The 14,927-nt window shown below is 41.6% G+C and overlaps 1 protein-coding gene across 8 annotated transcripts in view; it reads left to right on the plus strand.

Moving 5' to 3' along the window:
* CDH8 (cadherin 8) overlaps positions 1 to 14,927 on the plus strand; it is a 376,484-nt gene that overhangs the window by 63,175 nt on the left and 298,382 nt on the right. The gene's annotated exons all lie outside the window — the stretch shown is intronic.

Consider the following 14,927-nt stretch of genomic DNA (forward strand, 5'->3'; position numbering starts at 1 on the left):
CTCGAGAAGAATTTAAGTGACTTAATCCCACAGCAGTGAGAGTTCATTTTTTTTTTCTTTTTTAAGATAAATGTTGCCTGAATGGCAACATTTGGCTGTGTGCTTTTTGTTACAATTCTGGCTTCTTATGATGTTCAAGAGCCCATTGATTGCATGTGCTGTTAGATGTTCTGGATTTATACTGGATGTCAGTATTCCAGACTATTTTCTCAAATGGGTTAGTGTGCTTGTTTTTTTTTTTTTTTTTTATGTATTTAATTGTTTGCTGAGTGAAGCTCCTCATGAAAAAAGAAAGTTACCACTGGCTTGGATAATGAGGAATTATGCTTACAGGCCATTGAGTTGCTCACACTCTCCTAACTCTGATTTGCAGTTAAGGTTTCCATCAGTGTCCGTTATGCAGTAGTTAGACCCTATTGTGTTCTTAATGTAACTGTCATCAAATTATAAGCTCTCATTCTCAATACTGTTTCTATTCTGGAATTCTGATTGATGACAAAGGAAAAATATTTTCCATGGGTTTCAGCAGGAATAATGGCAGATGATCAGGAAGTTCACAGAATCCGTGAGAAATCCATTGACTGTCATTCAGATAGCACATTGAGATCCTGACTGGTGTTCTTTATAACAGTCCTGCTACTCTCCCTCCAACACTCATCCCTGGAAGTCTGGAATTCATGAGTGGTGGTAGATTTCCAAGATAGGAGGAGAAGGCTCAGAGACTGTGCAGCCTGAGAGAGAGAAAGAGAGAGACAGACAGACATAGAGAGACACAAGGTTAAAGAAAGAAAAAATGTGGATCTCCTGCAGAATCAATCTGGCCTCTTATATTACATACTACGGCCTTAGAACTATGAAGCACAGAGGGTCTATTACATATATAACGCTACAGAAAATTTGCAGAATCATTTTCATCCCTGGGTTTGTACAACTAATAAAAGGTTGAACTAGGTTTTAAATGTAGTATGTTTCAGCATGACCATCTGCCTGAGGAGCTTTCAGTCATGCCTTAAGCAAAGAATTAAGTAAGAGTGCCACCTTAGCAGGCAACTTGGAAAAGGGGTACTTGTGTTCAGGCACTGGAATGGACTGACTCTCACTTCAGTAAATGATGTTGACATGAATTCTGGTCTGCATTCATTAAAGGAAAACTACTGCTCTTTGAATTCATGTTCCCAGTTTCCCTCAGTCCTTATAGATCAGATATCTGCTGGAGCTCCTTCATTTTACTGTCGTATACTCAATGGAACTGGGTTGGCATGAGGACTTGATGAGGGTCAGATGACATGGGCCAGATGTTCTCCTTCTACGTGCTAGCTCCATGACCTTCAGGAAATCAGTCTTCCACAGTCTCCTTATTATACCTTTCAATGGAAAAAGCTTCATACATGCAGGGCCAGGTCTAACTTCATGAATGGTGAATATTTAATGAATGAGAGAATGAGTGAACAAATGATGAATTCATTTGTTAATTCAGTTACTGGTGATGAAACTATTTACTTCACTGAAAGTGTTTTGAGAATTTTTTTTCTTTTTTTTTTTTTTTAAGATTTTATTTATTTATTTGACAGATCACAAGTAGGCAGAGAAGCAGGCAGGGGTGGGGGGTGCGGGAAGCAGGCTCCCCGCCAAGCAGAGAGCCCAATAGAGGCCTCGATCCCAGGACCCCAAGATCATGATGTGAGCCAAAGGCAGAGGCTCAACCCAATGAGCCACCCAGGCGCCCCGAGAATTTTCAAGTATCAAATGTCAAATGATAGATATTATTTTCTGGTGTTGTATTCATGCTATTTGATCATTTTTTTTTTTTTTTTACATTTTTAGACATTTATTATGTTCACTGCTAGTGCTCCTTACAGATTGTTTATGACAGGCTGGTCCCTTTGTGTTGCATTACTGGAGCATGAGGAACAGAGAGTTCACTCACCTAGAAATTAGATGGAACTAGAATTTAAGTCCATCTTCTGTATTCATGGTCACTTTTATTTTTTCCTATCCTAGCATTCCATATCTGACAGTAAATGCCACAGTGGTATAGATTTTCTACTTTGGATATCTAGCGTCAAAATGCTGAGCAGCCTTTTTCTTGTCAGGAGGGTGATCGCATTTTTTTCCCTTTCTTTTTTTCTTTTTCTTTTTCTTCTTCTTTCTTTTTTTTTTTTTTCTAAATGACACTTTTCTAAATGACACTTTTTTTCTAAATGACACTTTCTACCCCACCCCACAGACCATCACAAAACCTTGATGATCTAAAGGAAGACAAAGAGATTTATGGCTTCTTGAGATCGTCTCCTGCTTCTCTGAGAATAAAATGAAATTCTTTGTACCACACTTCAAAATACTTGACATCTTTTATTATTTTCAGGTCATACACATCTTTCTTCCTATAAAGAGAGTCATCCTACAAGCATTCATTCATTACTCTTAAGGTCATGTCAAAAAGAATCATAGACTTATTGTCAACACACTCAGTGTAAAAATACAAAATCTTTTTTTCTCCCCAAATCCTCTGTATGTTCTTATCAGGAAATCAATGTGCTGATGGGGCACTGAGGACTGGGAGACTTGGAGAAATTCAGTGCACTTTGCCATCTGCCCAAGCAGATGGAATTGGGATTGAGTGCTCTCACTCTGATCTCAGATCTGCTGGGTATTATCATCTTGGATGTCGTAACTCTTAGACTTACTGCCCATGAAAAAGGTACCACTTAAGATGCTGGGGGAAAAAAATGTGCAGAGCATACTTTGCTGTTATATGGCTTCTATGTTTTCTATACAATTTAATTTATTGTGTGCTTTGGAATTTTGTTTATTTGTTTGTTTCATTTGAGTCTGGTTTTAGATGATCTACAGTTTCTTTCTTTTGGGTCAGGTTTTAGATTTCCCGAAAGTTGCATTACCAGCAATAACAGTGGCACATAATATTCTGAGTGGTTCAACACTTTTAGAACTGGGAGTCTTTGATGTCACCATACTTATTACATCTTTCCCCATATTAGTTCTTGATGTATGTGAGCTGTATCCTGTACTGTGCATTGCCAGGCTTAACAGAGTGAAGGAGATGCTGTTATATACCCAGATCCTCATTCCTGACACAGGTTGGTACCCACCCCTGTTCTCATGGTAACACCAGCCTGGTTCAGAGAGGGGTATCTATGCACTTAATACAAAATTCCACTGTCTCCTGGGTGGCTGTTGTCAACCCAGTATATGCACCATCCATTTCCAAAACTGTTTAATTGAAAGCCAAATACATTTTCTCATTTCATGAATGCATTTCTTTATTTGGTTCTGCTGTTCCTAGCCTCTTGAATTATTATGTATAAGTGTCAGCTAGGACCATTACTAGCTGCATTATTCAAGTTATTTACCCTCCCTAAACCTCAGATTGTTCAATTCAAAATGGGACTAATTATACCTACACCATAAAACTCTTGTGATAGTTAATACATGCAAATTGCTTACTGTATTTTAGGCACTGGGCTAGTGACTCACCAGATGATGAGTCTGAGAATTAGGCAAAACTGAAAGACGAGACTAAGGAGATATATGGCAACTATGGACTCTCCAAATACATGTGCTGGGGGCGTTAGGATATTTGGAGTTTTTAATATAAACAACTTAGAGAAGTGTCATGTAAGTGTGGAAGGGTTGGATTCGATGTACAAATTATAAATCTGAGGGCAATGTAATCTGCAACTTGAGACTGAGAAGTGAGATACTTTCCTCTAGATCACTTAGGAAGCATCTCTGGGTTTATTTAGTTTCATAGCATCATTTTCATAGACTACACTCCAGTTTCTTAGCAACCTATGTATAATTCCTCTGTTTTTTTGCACATGTGACTTTATGAGGCCATGGGCTATGATTTGAAGAGGTGGGTAGGTTCTAGGGAATCATATGTATATATGATTAACTCTTCCCTCAAAATCAGAAGACGGTAGGAAAAGTGATGTCCGTTATCACTGAGCATTCATGGCATTCCATGGAAAGATTGCAGTCAACCTTGACTGGGTCATATTTCTGCTCACAGTAAAGTCTTATTGTCATGGAAAAGATATTCTGAACGTTCTAGGAACCAAACCCAATTTAAAACAAACAAACAAACATAGAATGAAACATACACACAAAATATGTTTTCAGAAAAAGTACCATTTTTTTTTTTTTTGGCTACAGAGTGGGGGAGGCACAAATCTCCAGCTACACAGCTGACCTTGGCGTCACTCTCTACATCTTCACTAAGCCTTCCATGGTCTGTGGGAATAACATACGATGCTTATACTGACATGAACAAGTTGTGTTCATGTCCTCTTAGGTTGATGCCTTCCATTCTTCTTATTTCTTTCGTGGTACCAGGAAGTCTGCATTTTTCCAGTTGTTGCTGTGTTGTTCCTCATTTTTCTATGACTTCAGTAATCTCTCTTCAAATTCCATTTAGGGAAAGAGACATTCTCCAGTTTTGCCTGCTTGAATTCATTTTTTTCATCCTTCCCTTGAGTTTGGATTTCGCTTACGTCATGAAAATACCCAAATGCGCATCTTTAAACCAGATCTCACTTTTAAGTTCCTAAACTACATGACTAGTGGCTCCACCTAAACTTCTGCATCAGCATGTTGAGCTCAAATTATCTTGGTGCAATCAAAAGTACTTGAATTATGGTGTCTTCTGGACTTGGGAGAGAAGTCCAGCATCCTAAATTTAGTGATGGGGTGACCTCGTAGAAAATCATATGTATTGTGTAGCCTGCTTAAAATGGTGATGATAATACATGCCTTAAAGAAATACTTTGAAGATCAGAGATGCTGTGGATAAAATATTGAGCAGAGGGCCTGGCACAGAGTGTTAAAGGAGGTTATTGATATCACCCTTTCAGTACCATACATGCATCCTGGGGAAACAGCTTAACTGGAGGCTTTGAATCTCTGGGTCAAAACAGTGTTATCTGGAAGGTAGACCCACATCTGATTTATGGTCTCATATCAAAAGGCAGGAAGGTACTTCTATATATTAGTTTTATATTCAGGCCATTGCATCTAAAAAGAATGTAATGTAGAGGTGCCGGAGTGGCTCAGTTGGTTAAGCATCTACCTTTGGCTTAGGTCATGATCCCAAGGTCCTGGGATCCAGCCCAGCATCAGGCTCCCTACTCAGCTGGGAGCCTGTTTTTCCCTCTCTCTTTCCTTCTGCTTTTTCTGCTGCTTGTGCATGCTCTCTCTCAAATAAATAAATAAAATCTTTCTTTTTTAAAGAATGCAGTATATAATAATGGTGTCAGGAGTGATATCATACAAATCCTACCCAACCAATGTCCTGGTATGCATTATAGATCCAGTCAGTCTTTGTTAGTTAATAAATGCTCTAGAAAACACATATATTTGGATTATTGTCTGGCTCGCAAAAGTATAGGCTGTTACAGCTAGGAGAGAAATCAGAAGGTTATTCAATACATTCTGCAGATAAACCCATGTAGCATCTCTCTGCACACTGGATATTCTTTTTTTTTTTTTTTTTTTTTTTTTTTTAAGATTTTATTTATTTATCAGAGAGAGAGAGAGGGAGAGCGAGCGAGCACAGGCAGACAGAATGGCAGGCAGAGGCAGAGGGAGAAACAGGCTCCCCGCTGAGCAAGGAGCCTGACGTGGGACTCGATCCCAGGACGTTGGGATCATGACCTGAACCGAAGGCAGCTGCTTAACCAACTGAGCCACCCAGGTGTCCCCACACTGGATATTCTTTACTGGATTTCAAAATAAAATGCAAACAATGTTTAAGGGACCTGCTACATGCTAAGACAGACAATAGCTCCATTACCCAAAAACGGTGTATGATGACATTTCTCATTTAGCAGTGACTCAGAGTCATGGACATTGTGAGCAAAAACACACAGCCAGCAAGTGTCTAACTTGGGATTCAAACCCTTGCCCTCCGTATTATGTGCTACGAAATCTGTCTAGATTCACAATTGACGTTTTATCCTGCCACGTCACACAGGTCAATTTTAACACTTCAAGTCCTTGAGGGAATATACAATCTACTCAGAAACCCATTCGGCGATGGTCCTGCTGCTGGAGCTCCCTTCATGTAGTGATTTTTTTCCCCTGTGATTGTGTCTGGTTATGTCCCGTGAGTTCTGAGAACTTTCTTGTCACCTGCCAGTCCTCACTTCATACCGTTCACTCTGCCACTAGGAAGTCTATTTATTGTGAGTCATTTGTATCATTACTGCACATTTGAGGGCGAGGGAAATAAGGCTCTTGACACAGAGGAAAACAATCACCTTGCTTTTTCTTTCTCCTTAAATATATAACGCCGTGTGAGGAGGTTAGCCCAGCTCCTCTTTGTGTAAATCCAAAGCCAAGCTTCGTGTTTTTCAAGAATCTTGGACTTGTGACATACTACTGTGGTCTTTTGCCAGGAAAAATAGTCAATGTGTGGTACGGGGATATGCGCAGGTGTCCCTCATCCTTTCTTGGAGTGGTGGAGAGCTTGTTTGAGAGGAGCAGCCTGCCCCCTGGCAGGCCACATGCCGCTTTCTCAAGCAGCACTAGAAGAAACGAACTAGCACTAGCGGTGGCTGACGTTTGGGATGGGCAGACTCCCTCCTGCTGCTCCGAATGGGAATGCGAGCAAAAGCTGTGGGGGCCCGGGCCAACCCTGACAGAAACAGGTTTTTAACAGCATGAATTTATGAATTCAGTCAATGCAAATGAGAGTTTATTATGCTTGGAGTCTAAAAAATGATGCCTCATTTATTAAATTAAGCTGCAGAAATTCTGTTCAGATAATGTTAAATGATAGTTTTTACTCTAAAAGCTAGGCTTTTCTTCCAGTGATTCTGCGTGTCTTACAGGGTTATTTTGTGCTGTGCTAAAGATGAAAGGGAGAGTCGAGATTCGGGGGTGGGGGGCCCTCTGTGACGGCGGCAGTTATGCCCTTCCCTGCTTTGGGTCTCACAGCCGTGGAGATACCCTTTGTCATCTTTTAAATGGGTACAGTTACCAGAGCTGTACAATGTGGCCAAAGAGACAAGGAAGGGAGATTATGACATGTCATTTAGTAGCCCAGTGTAAACAAGATGGGGAGAGAAGGCTTTAAGGTACATCTAGATAAGTGATTCTCACAGAGCAGCTCTGGGCCATAAGCAAGAATTTCTATTCATTCATTCGTATATTCATTCATTCATTCATATATTCATTCATTCATCATTCAGAGATTCGTTTACTTGTTGGGGAACTCATTAAATTAATCTGTGTAAAGAAGATTCTGCCAAGTAACCCTTATTCTAATCAAAGAACTGCTAACCTTAAAGTCACGATCTCAGGGCACCTGGGTGTCTCAGGGGGTTAAAGCCTCTGTCTTTGGCTCAGGTCATGATCTCAGGGTCCTGGGTTGAGCCCCGGCATTGGACTCTCTGCTCAGTCGGGAGCCTGCTTCCTCCTCTCTCTGGCTGCCTCTCTGCCTACTTGCGATCTCTGTCAAATAAATAAAAAATCTTAAAAAAAAAAAAAAGTCACAGTTTCTATTTAAATCCAACTGTGATATAAGGAATATGAATATTTTAACCCCAGCATGAGAGTTCTCACTAGGTTACTAATGATCAGTATCAACATGTTAGGAGGGAATGTGGTGGGGTTAGAAATGGAAAGCTGAAGTCTGTATACACTCTTTGAGATTTTTTTGGCATGTTTATCTTTCACTGACTATATGACTCAGGCTAGTATTTTATTTCTTCTGAGACTGGTTTCCTCCTCTCCAACTTGAAAAAGTCCTTATGTATTTGCATGATTGCTTCAATGACTAAATGAGATAATGCATGCAAAGATTCTAGCTCAGAACTTTGTACATGGTGGTTGCTTTAGAATACCATTCTTCTCTCTACCTACGTCCTAAAAATTAATAATTGCTCATTGTTTATATCTACAGTTTGGAACATAATTGATTTGATTGACTTCGTTTTACTGGTTTGACTCAATGTCTTCTTAGTGTTCTTACCTGTCACGGATTTTATAGTGATAAGTTAATTATATACTTGGATATTTAGGTACTCTGTATGCGTGTGTGTGTTTCTGAATAACCACCCTGTTCTTCTTTTCTTTTCTCATTCCCAGATTATATCAGCATACAGGTTGCTTTGCTCTCAAATTACTACCATGCCATGTCTCTATAAAGGAATCATAAGAAATATGTGGACCAGGGCACTCTTTTATATTCCTCTTTTCAAAGCCCACATTTTCAGCGAAGAGGTTCAGCCTAATAAGGCCCTTTGTGATAAAGCCCATGAGCGTGTGTTTTAATTGATCATTCTTCCTGAATTTTGCAAACATGGTTTTTCATCCTGGGAAGCCAATTTTGCTAACCCTTTAATAGTGTCACATATGTGATCAAGGCATAAGGTGTTCCAAGAACAATTAGCTGTTAGGATTCAGGTGTAAACAGAAGGATAATTCACAAATGCGTTCCCCATGCATGTTATGCTAAAGAGCCACTGCAAGTGAAAAGAATTAACATACGTTATGGCCCATTTTCATGAAAGTGCCCTCTTGCAAATTAGTAGACCTAGTTGGAAATGTACAGTCAGTGCTCCCCAAAGTGCACTAACACCACCTCTTACCCTTGTCGGCATGTTTCCTCAGGAAGGCACATGGCTGTAAAGCGATCTTGTGTATATATTTGTTTAGTTCTTACTTTTGTTCTTTTGCATTTCTTTTACTTGGAATTAAGTATGTTTGTTAGCGGGAGGGAGGAGTTCCATGGTGCGGCATCCACCTCATGGGAGCTCATTTTAGAATTTTATATTTAGGTCTCCAAGAGCCATGACTTCAAGAAAATTGGGTAAATACTCAACTTAGGGCAGTTTGCTGTTGTAAACTTTGGGAGTCATGAGTGGGTCTTTCGTTGGAGACATATAATAAATATGTGGGAAACGAATGAGCTGTTCAGGCCTTGTGCTGGCTTTGGGGGTTCAACAGTGACCATATTGATGTGACTCCAGCCTTTATAGAAAGGTAACTTGTTTTTGGTCTTGGTTCTCCTACGAGAATGTAAACATATTAATAAATTAAGCAGCAGTATGAGAAGTCAGCTGAGAAGGAAGGAAACAGGGTAATGCCAGAAAATACCAAATGGGTAGGGAAAGTCTACTTGAGATGGCTTGGTCAAAAATTGACCACTTTTGACATTTAATTAAACCATGAAGCCCACTCAAGGGAATTTGCTTGTGTTATTTCTTCTATTTTGAACACTCTTGACCCCAACCCCCAACTCCAAAAGCCAGAGAGAGAGAGAGAGAGAGAGAAGTGGACAGAAGTGGGGAATGGAAATTGTTTCACACATAAGGAACAACATGCAGCAAAGGCCTTGAGGAAGACAGAGGTGAGAAAGAACCAGGTATATAGGAGGTACTAAAAAACTGCTGTGGTAGAAGTCAAGATATGCAGGCCAAGTAGACCACTGTAAGGAGTTTGGACTGTATTTTCCTGCCCAGGAAAGCCGTTAGAGGATTTTAGGCAAAAAAGGATGCAAATTAAGTTACATTTAAAAAAAAAAAAATCCATCTTCTCCAGAGCAGCAGTGTGGTATAAGGAACAGAAAGACAGTGTGTAGATCATCTGGAAGGTCAATATTTAATGCAGGGGAGAGCAGTGATGGTGTTTATAGAGAGGGTGAAGGCAGACATGGGATCACTGTGTGTTTGGGGGCAAACTGAGACCCTCAGAGGGCAATAATTTGCCTAAGGCCACTAACCCAGTCAAGAGTTGGTCTAGGATTATAGCCAGGTATTCCCCCCCCCCCAAACCCCACCCAAATCTGTGCTCATTGTAAATAGGTGAGATTTGAAGGACTTTTTAGAGAGAAATGCCCAAGGGTTTTATTGTGTTGCCACTGGCTACCTCTTGTTTGGTAGAGATAAGCCAGACAGAAGGGCTGTAAGCAAGCTTAAAAGTGTGTTTCTAAGTACTCGTTTACACATGATTTGTTAGAAGATCCTCAGTTAAAGAAAACAACAAAATTTCAATGAACATTGATGGTATATGTAGTTCCTTGAATTTTAGAATCTGTGGGAGTTTGGGAAACACTTTGGACCTTGGGTGATTTGTTCTTTCCCAGGGCATTCCCTTTTAGTTTTTGTTTGTTTGTTTGTTTGTTGTATTGTTTTGTTTTCCCAATCCTTATCACAACTGAGTAGAAAGTCTCACTTTATGGTTAGTCTTTAGTGAGTGTTTTGAGAGATTAACACCTCCCTGGGCCTGAGGCCCCTTTTCTCTTTCTTAGTGCCTTTGGCAGGCAGCAGCATCTAGACCGAATTTAATAACATTGCTTTGTTTTCATTGAATTTATTTTTATGATTACATTTATTTATGGCCTGTGATATAGGTTTTCTGTTAGAGTAGTGATATGAGGAAAAAGTCAATTTAAAGACAAAACCGAGAAACGTAATAGATGGTACAGGATGTCACAAACAATGAAAGAGTTTAGATGCCTTATGTCCACTACTTCCCTGATAGTTACGGTGACCTAGTGGGACCATGGAGGTGGGTGTGCTAGGGGCCAGCTTCCTAGGTCTGCCCTGTCCCCCCATTCCTTTCCCACTCACGACTTTACCTTTCACTCTAGGAGATGAATCTATTTCCCTTAGTAAGGTAGTGAGTGCAAGGCTGAAACGACCCTGATCTTCAGAAACCCGTCTCTTTATGGGAGTGGCGAAGGGGGAGAGAAGAAAGACTTATTTTCATTTTGCACAATTTTATACAGGTGTCCCATTTTGCCACATCATGCCTTACTTTCTCTCTCACACACACAAGCAGACAGCACACATTCAGTTTGGGGGGGAAATTACCGGTTTTAAGTCAAAGCCCTTTGCGTCCAGTGGTATGTGAAGCCCTTGAGTACAGCAGCCTCAGGCTAGCTGGTCTCCTTACAGACGTGCTCTGCCCTCTTCCTGGAACAGCAGGTCCTTGCTCATCACGTGATGGTAACAGGAGAAACTGCATGTGGCGTCGTCTGGGGAACATCCTCCTGCTTGTTCCTCTCCCCACCTGCACGGAGGATTCAAGGCTCACCCACTCTTACCTGGTCACTTAGTACTTGCATTTTTCCCACTTTCAACGATGACCTACTGAGTTTCTGCTCGTTTGCTCGGCACTGTTCCAGGTATAGGGATATGGAAGTGCGTGAGATTGTCTGACCTAATAGGATTTTGGTGTGCAGGAGTCCATTTCTGTTTGAATGGACGAGAACCATACTTATTTATGTTAGTACTCTGTATAAGGCAGGGTTGAGAGAGAAACAGGGATGCAGTTCCAGGATCCTTCCGGGAAGCGGAAATATCATTGCAGAGACTGGAATGGAAGAGCTGTGGGATTCTTTCCCTGAGGTGGGAGGAGCTGGGCAGGTGTGAAGTGAAGGGCGAGCTTGGCGCGGGATCATACAAGAGAGACAAGAAGAGAGAGGGGCAGGAAAAGCCCCAGAGGCAGAACCTCAGACTCCATGGAAAAAAGAATAAACTGAGAAGCGTGTGATAGGGGTTTGCTTCCACTGGAGATTTGGAGGGGGGAGAGGCCCGTGATCTGTTTTGTGGTTTTGAAGAGATCCTTCTGTCTTTTTTGAGGGGGATAGACTATAGGGGGAAGCAGGGGATAGAAGCAGGGAGCCCATTTAGGACACTGCCCTGATCGACTTTCATCTTAGAACTGTAAGGAACGCAGATCTTCAGAGAATGTGCATAAGGAAGGAGAGCCAAGTGAGGTGGATGATGCTAAAGTTAGCACAGAGAGCTCTGGCAAAATATTTTTTAAAAATAAGGAGTGCAGGGGCGCCTGGGTGGCTCAGTGGGTTAAAGCCTCTGCCTTGGGCTCAGGTCATGATGCCAGGGTCCTGGGATCGAGCCCCGCATGGGCTGTCTGCTCCGCGGAGAGCCTGCTTCCTCCTCTCTCTCTCTCTCTGCCTGCCTCTCTGCCTCCTTGTGATCTCTGTCTGTCAAATAAATAAAATCTTAAAAATAAATAAATAAATAAATAAATAAGGAGTGCATTCCTTATCTTGGCCATAAGGATCTGTTCATTCAAGCCTGGGTCTGATGATGCATATAGTAAAGAAAGGAAGGAAAGAAGATGCAGGGAAGGAGGAAAACAGGCAAGCATACTGGATAAAAAAGGGGACAGCTGTCTGAATTAGCACGAATTTACCCATTTCTTCGGTTATTTATGTTGTGTTTTCTTTCAACGTTGGAGTATTTTTGAGCCCTAGGTTATAGGTTCAGTATCCCGTGCCGCCCGATTTAGAAAAAATACTCATTGAACATTTATTGTGTCATACGATGTGGTAGGCTCTGTGCTGAGGACAGAAAAAAAGGCAATATGGCTATTGAACCCTAGGAATTCATATTCTGCAGAGACGGGGCTGGCTCCTTATACATGCAAGTTGTGGAATTGCATGAGTCTCTGTTAAGCAAAAGAACCCTATGGCTGGATTATTTGCTTGGCCGTTGCTATCTTGAAATTCTTGATATTGGTACGTGAAATCCAGTGAGACAAAGGAACATGCAATGTAAGTGGAAGAGTTACGCGGAAGAAAGGAAAATAATTTATCTTTTAGTACCTAAGTGACACTTTCTTCCTGCCCTTTTCCCCAACATTTTCATTTTGCACCGGGCACCATGAATGGGTGTATAGACCAATAGCTCTCGTAGACCATGACTTTTCCTACGTGAGAGATATCTGTGAAGAGGAACAGAGTAGAAGCTCTTAAGTCAGACAGAGGTGGGAGGTTCCAGTGGTGGAAGAAGAATGCTTAGGGACAAGTGAGAACTTAATTGGTTCTTGAAGGAAAATCAGGCCAAACGAGAGAAAATGTAAGGGTCTATTCAGTCAGAGTGGCCCCACCCTTGTTGAACTGCCATTTTGCTGTTTATGCAGTAAAACTTAAACTGACCCTGCCCCCCTCCCCAAGGGGAACTTAGTAACAAAGTCCAAATACAAAGGTGGGTCAGGCCAGGTGGAGACATCCAATCATTGGGGCACGCATACTGTCTCCCTAGCTACCAAGGAGTGTGGTCCCCACCTATTGGGCACCAATTTTTACCAAGGTGATAGGCTAGTGCAGGTGTCTACTATAGGGTGAATTGTAGTTCAATTGGCCACCTGTGTGTGACCTAGCATGACTGTGCAGCTTTCTCTGTGTATTGCAATCTCATTGGCCACCTGTGTGTGGCCAGGCTCAATGACATGGCCTTTGCTCTATAAAAGTTAGTCTGTGAGGCAGGGAGGGGTCGCCCTCTCTGTAAGGGGTGGCCCCGACTGGTCTGTTTGACGGTCGGTTTGATTCTTGATGTTTGGTGCAGAATAAAGCTCTGCTTGACCTTCGCTTTGTATCAGTCTTGCTCCTTTGACCATGGACCCATTATTGGGGGACCCAACATTGGGGACCCAACAAAAGGACTTCAGGCAGACAGAGAAAACAATGTGTATGAAGGCTAAGAGTTGTGAAGTTATGCTTGGGGATTTACAGTTGTCATTAAGGATGGAGTCCAGGGAACAGGCCAGGGATTATATCGACTGGAGAGGCAGCTGGAGAGAAATGGTCAGACTCAGATCAGGGCAAGCCTCCTGAGTCACACTGTTGAGTAGGGAAGCAGATTGTCTCTGAGATACTGCTGTGGGTAGACAATCTCTGATGTCCACAGAGTATCAAAGGTTTTCGAGGAGAGTGACAATTGTTATTATGAAGTATTCTGTGGCACTCCTTGTGCAAATCTTTTCATGTGCCTTTCCTGCCTTGACAAGATTGGTTTGAAGGTTGCTGTTCTCTATCCTGGATGAAGAAACTGGAGTTGAGTCTGAGTCACTCTTCCGACAGGTAGTCTTAAAGAGATTAAGGGAGAAACTGAGATTCATGTCAAGTATTTTGACTCCAGAGTCCATGCTTTTAACCTTTCTTCCCCCATCCCTATGGAATGGTAAGTAAACAATGATGGTGGGAAGAGGCTTTGACCAATGGACAAAGTTTGACCTCAATTGTAAGGATCTTAGAATATTATTGTGTCGCTGTTATGGATGAATGTGACAACACTGTTTTCTTATAGTGATATAGCTCTGCTTTGTTCACCTGTTTTCCCACATATCACAGCACTCCTGTAGAGAGATTCAACTTTCAGATAGATCAAGAACTCTCATAACTTCAGACTTATGTACTTGGTTTTCTTTTGTCTGGAGAGCACTCTAAAGCACTCTTTTACTTAATGCAGTCTCTCAGGACTTACCTGAGCTCTCTCCAGCCTCTGGAATATCCCTGACCTCATGCAGACTGGCTTAGTTTCCCTTTTCCAGATTTCTTTAATGTCCTGTCTTTTCTGTCCCTTACCATCCACGTAGTTTGCTCAGTTTTCTTATCCTTTCCCACTATACAGGAGTTTCCTGAGGCTAGAATCTGTTTTCTCCCTGCGTGCTCTACTCAGTCCCTAGAACAACCTGTAATATAGACAAGGAGTGATTACATTCTGGCAGGTGTTGTCTTCACTTACCCAAGCAGAGTTCCTCATCTAGTAGAGCACCCAATAGTAACAGGAAATTGTATTGAGTGCCTGTGATAAGGCAGACACTGTGCTAGTTTCTGGAGCTTTCTAGGTGAAGGAAGAGACATGGTCAAATGAAGGGGAAGAGGAAGAAGAAATGATTTTAAATATGGCAGTCAGCAGAGGTGGGGTAATACTCCAGCTGTAGCCTAAAGGTCAAGGACCCCCACCCACCATGTAAAGATTCACATGGAAAGTCTTTCATACACTGAGAAAATATCAAGTTGAAAGGATCTGAGTTACAAGAAAATTAGCCACACTCAGAAAGCCTGTGTGGCTAGAAAGAGCAAATGAATGTGTGTGCACATGTGAGTGTGTGTGTGTGTGTGTGTGTGTGTGTGTTCAGGTATCTACATA

The sequence above is a fragment of the Mustela nivalis genome (assembly GCF_964662115.1).
Source record: "Mustela nivalis genome assembly, chromosome: 18".
In the NCBI taxonomy this organism is placed as follows: Eukaryota; Metazoa; Chordata; class Mammalia; order Carnivora; family Mustelidae; genus Mustela; species Mustela nivalis.